The sequence below is a fragment of the Buceros rhinoceros genome, unplaced genomic scaffold, assembly GCF_000710305.1.
Source record: "Buceros rhinoceros silvestris isolate BGI_N320 unplaced genomic scaffold, ASM71030v1 scaffold23191, whole genome shotgun sequence".
NCBI classification, from domain to species: Eukaryota; Metazoa; Chordata; class Aves; order Bucerotiformes; family Bucerotidae; genus Buceros; species Buceros rhinoceros.
The window spans coordinates 74,566-79,685 of record NW_010392909.1 but is presented as its reverse complement, the minus strand read 5'-3'; the positions used below and the strand labels follow the sequence as shown (position 1 = coordinate 79,685).

Below are 5,120 nucleotides of genomic sequence, written 5' to 3'. Positions count from 1 at the left end.
AGAGTGTTGTACATAACAAATAAAGGAGTTGGAATGTAGTTCAGCCTTGGGAGCATATGGGCAGACTTCTGTTTCAGAAATTGCAAACAAGTGTGTGAGTAGAGGACAGAAAGTGGAACAGATAGCATCACTAAAAACACATGTGAAAGCTTCTCGGACTTACCAGGGGAAAGCATAGCTAACCTTTGAGTCGGCAATGCTGGCAAGGTTCTTAAAAGCTTTGAAGGCAAGATCTTCATTAGTGTGTAAGAGAACTCCCAGAAAGGCAAATATTTACAGCTTTAACTTGAACCCTCTGTCACAGGCAGAAAAAAAATGGTGTGTGTTATAGGCAACAATATTTACATACTAAATGCCTTGCTAAAAAGTCAGTAATGGTGTTTGCAGGTATGTACTTAACACTGAGGTAAGAAAACCTGTTAGGTACATTGGGATTGATAAAATACATTTTCTGATTCTGGCTACAATAGCAATGATCATTTCCAGGGGTAAAAGTGTGAAAGAAGTTAAGGTATCTGTGAAGCAACCACCAAGTTTAAAAGGCTATCGGTGAGAGCATTAGTTTTTTTTTCTTTGTATAGTCTAACTTTTTATGGTTGTTTTGGTGGGCTTGAGGTTTATTTAATTTAAGATGAAATTTGAGGACTGAACAGTAGAATCATAAACCAGCCGAGAAACTGAACAACATTATATTCCTTCCAGAGTTCAAGACTTTTATAAGACTAGATACAGACAAAGAGTCCCCATGGAGACGTCCTTAGTTATTGTCCGAGGTGAAAGGGCTCTGAAAGGCCATTAATCCTGCTGCATTTGTGGTACAATGAATCCCACAGCTTTAAGCTGAAAATCTTGTCACTTACAAAGGACCGTGAAGTAAACTGTGATTTCAGCAAGCTATTCCTGGTGAATCAGGGACAGTAAATTATGCTTATTCTTGTATCTTTTGTAGATGGTATTTTACTGGAGACTAGAGCCAATTTCTAGGCCCAGCTCCTGCTGATTTCAAAGGGAACCTCCACTGATTTCAGTGGGATTTGGATCAAGAGTAACTGTTGTAATACAAATATGTTTCTCCGTGAAGTAGGCATTGATGAACAAATTTTGGAATATCTGACCGCTTACTGGACATATACTGTGGTTATTAAATGTGTGTGTGGAGGTGGCAGGGGACAGGAAGAGATTCAGAATAAAACATTATAATCCTTTCGAAGCTCCCTGCGTATTCTTGACTCCAGAACCTGCTGTATTCAGTCCACTGAGTGTGCCTAGACTGTGGTCACAGAGTGAGACATTTTATTTGAAGGGAATGCACCACCTTTTAGCACAACTGCAGTACAGGGGAGCTTAAAAAAAAAAAAAAAAAAGGAAAAAGGCCAGTGTCCACTAGATGTTACACATTAGGGAGCTCTGGAATATTCAAAGGAAGGAGAGTGGACCCTGAGTGCAACTGACTGCTGGTGAGAAAATCAGCTTTTGGAGCTGGGCAGCTTTATGCTGTGACTGACTTCATCCCTGCATGGTTTTTGAAGGGGAAGGAAAAATCCATTTAAGGATTGAGGAGGAAAAGCAAGGAATTCCTGTAAAAGTGGAGGGCAGAGTACTTTCTGAATCTGTAATGGAACAGACGTGTTTTCTGGCAACTTCTTCTGAAGGGGAATGAAATCCCAGATGTCTTGTCATTTGACAAGCTCTTTATGTTGTAATGCCAAATGTCCTTGTGTGAAAATGGCTTCATAACAATAATTCATGCAATGTCATGAAGTAGCTTATGTCATTTTTAATTGTCAGCGGTTCATGCTATGTTACCTGTATATACATTTTTTTTTTTAATCTCTTGCTTCTGGCATGCTCCTGTCCAAAGACTTTTTCATTCTGAATGACGGTCTGACTGCCAGCAAATGAGTGCCTCAGAAAACACGTAGGGCTCTCTTGCATGTGGTTGGTCAGAAACGTGGAATCTCGGAATCGAGTATGCATGACAACATTCCAGTATTGAGCTTGTATGTAAAGCAGAACTCTCTGTCTAAACAAGCTAACCTTGATGCTCAGAATTTGCATATGGGTGTGAGAGAACAGAAAAGCTGTTATTTCCAAAGCCAACAAATAAAATTCGATCATGGCAATGCGGTAAAAGCTTTGCAGTAATGGACACTGGAAAGTACAGTTGTTGAATTTGGGCGTTTTGATTTCCTCTGCTGTGGACTTTCCAAATAATGTCTGTTTAAAAAATTACAGCATCTCTAAATAATACCAAAATGCTGTTATAGCAAATAATACCAAAATGCTGAAATGAATGTGAAAATTTAACAAGACAATAAATGTCTTTCTTGAACCAAATGAACAAAGGGAACAGATAGTATGTTTAGGAAAAATAAATGACTTCTAAGGGGTTCCAGTGATCTGCCCAAACATTTAAGGTGAGGAATTAAAATAAAGCCAAAAAACCCTCAACAGCGTTTGCTTCACCAGTACATTAAGTGGAGCAAATATTAGGAGAATTGCATTCACAGAGAAGAATCTCCAGTTTAATTAGCCTGTTTCTTGGCTCTCTTATGTTAATCCTCTTTGTCTTCCTCACCTTTACCTCAGCCATCCTTCTAACCATTTGGAGTCAGTTTGAAGGGTGGGATTTGAGTATTTTCTGAAAACACAAATCACTGTGTACATGTGCAAAAAAATTACCACATTGTGATAACTAGATCAGCCTGTATTCTGTATCCATTTGAAATGAAGTGTATGTCAGCAGCCAAAAGACAGTCATTAGTGCTCTCAAGAATGTGAGTAGTGTATCAATGAGCAGCAACAGCAGAGAGGTGATAGTGGTAGAATAAGGGAATAGCTAAGACTGAACCAATTCTGTTCCCCCCTTATTGGTGAGAAACAAATTGTTGCTTATAGCATAAAAATTATTAATACTAGAAGTATGCAATGATATGTTCTCCAGATCCAGAGAGCACCAAGAGGTGCCCTGTTGTTATTAGATGACTGTTCCTCCTAAGGTCTCCTTCAACCGTGAAAATGCAGTTTCACAGAAATTCTGTGAACTTACTTGAAATCTATATAGTGTATTCTGAACTTTAAATACTAGGAGAGCTTCCTAGAAAGTATTTGTCAGTGTTCTTTAATTTACTATAGAGAAATTCTTTGTTATATGTTTGTAGAAGGAGGAAATGCAAGTTATTAGGAGAGCATTAGAAATGTAGTTAAACTGCTACTGAAGTGTCATTTTCCACAGCTTCTACAATCGGAGTCCAGTTAATAATTCAGTTGATGCACAAACCAGAAAGAAATTTAGTCTCACATTCCCATAGCTGTGTTGGCCCTACAGTGCTAGAGAAAATGAGACTTTTTTTCCTGGTTTCTGCATCAACAAAGTTTCTAACTTGATTTCACTTGCCAAACAATTTTCTTGGAGTGCCACATCGATAACAGCTTTAAGTTTGGATACAGGAAATGAAGTAAAAAGTAACAGAGGCATGGTCTGGTGCTTGTGTCTGGAAGGAGTTTGGGGTTCTCTCACAGACCTCCAGTGTTACTGGAGGTTGTTCTAGCAAGCTTATCCTTCCAGATTTGAAAACACTCTGAAAAGGCAGCTGCTTGTTCACCTTTTTCTTGACTGTGTCTATGAGTGACTAATTTGCGGCTCTTGAACAACTCGGTCATCGTCTCTGTGTTGGTTGGGACTTCGTTGTGAGTCTGTGAGTCATGGTGGACAGTGGTGTTTGGAGGGTGGCTTTATAGTCTGCCTCTGTATGTGTGGGTTGTAGAGTTTTATTTGTTAGAGTTCCTGGCATTTCTTGGGTTTCTGGCAGCTTTGTTCTGCTTCGGGACATGGTGCTATGACATCTCATGGTGCTGGGTGGGTCAGCTAGGCCATGTTTTTGCAGGGCTTTGGGGAATGTCTTGTCTCTAATGCCTAGGTACAGTGATGCTTGTAACAGCATCCTTGACTCAGGTATTTCTGTGCTTTGCACAAACAAGATTTTATTCAGAGGAATACAGAGGTTCTAATTATATGTAGTTACTTTTCTGCTTTGTAGTAACTGCGCTTTAATAACAATAGTGCTATCAGACTTAATATACCGTTAAGTATCTGCTGCTTATCTTAAAAGTGTCTCTTGAGGATCTGGAGAGTGTTCTCTCGCCAACTTGAATTCAAGTGTGTATTCTAGAAGTAAATACCATGCGGGTCTGTCTGTATGCTATTTAGCTGCCAACGGTTCCAACTGCTTGTGCACATGCAGTCACAAATTCCTACTTATCTCCAGGCTATACTTAGTCCACAACCAGTATGAAAATTCCAGGACATCAAATCTCTTTCTTGGCTTGCTGATTAAGTGCTTTGTATGTTGTCACAAAATAGAAGCAGATTTCTCTTCTAAATAACTTGGTTTTTAATGAAACTGTTACAAAAATATACAGCAGTGTTGTTTTTGTAAAAATAGTTACATTCCTACTCAGTGAAGAATTCTCTAAGTTAGTCTCTTAGCTACTGGGAAGCTGTTTTACATAGTGGACAAATGGTTACCTCACCTAAGTGTCCTGGGGGCAGCACTAAATTTCTAATGCGCAGGTTCAATTGTGTCCATTTCATTACTGGTTGAATTATTAAGATAATGTCTTCCCATTTCTTTGTGAAAGGCTTGGGAAGTAAAAACATCAGACTATATGGAGAAGATATCTGACACTGAAAGAAAAGCTCAGTCTACCTTATAAATTTGGCTAGAATACAGGAAGTTCTTTATTAAAATGGGAATGAAAGAAGGTCAAAGATGATTCCCTTAACAGCAGAACCATGAAAAATGCAGACAGGGGTTAGTTAAAAAGTTAAGGTTCCAGCATTTGGTAGAAAAGTCTAAGAATGATGTCTTGTTTACATGCTTTTGTCACCTTTCAACTTACCCTAAGTGGCTCTAATATTCCCTTTCTTTATCTGTTAAGATCTTAGCTTTTTCCTTTTTTCTGTTAAATTGTTGCTATATTTCTAGCTTATTATGGCACCTGTCCTGATTTTCAGCTTTAGTGATCATAGATTTGGGGAATGATTTCTTTATCCTTGAATGAGCAATTTTTTGGGTAGACCTGAGTAAACATATTCAGAAAAATTTTTTGAGTGTAGG

At 38.6% G+C, this 5,120-nt stretch overlaps 1 protein-coding gene across 1 annotated transcript in view; it reads left to right on the top strand.

Annotated features, from left to right (window-relative positions):
• Nucleotides 1-5,120, top strand: part of THSD4 (thrombospondin, type I, domain containing 4) — a 74,831-nt gene that overhangs the window by 1,422 nt on the left and 68,289 nt on the right. The gene's annotated exons all lie outside the window — the stretch shown is intronic.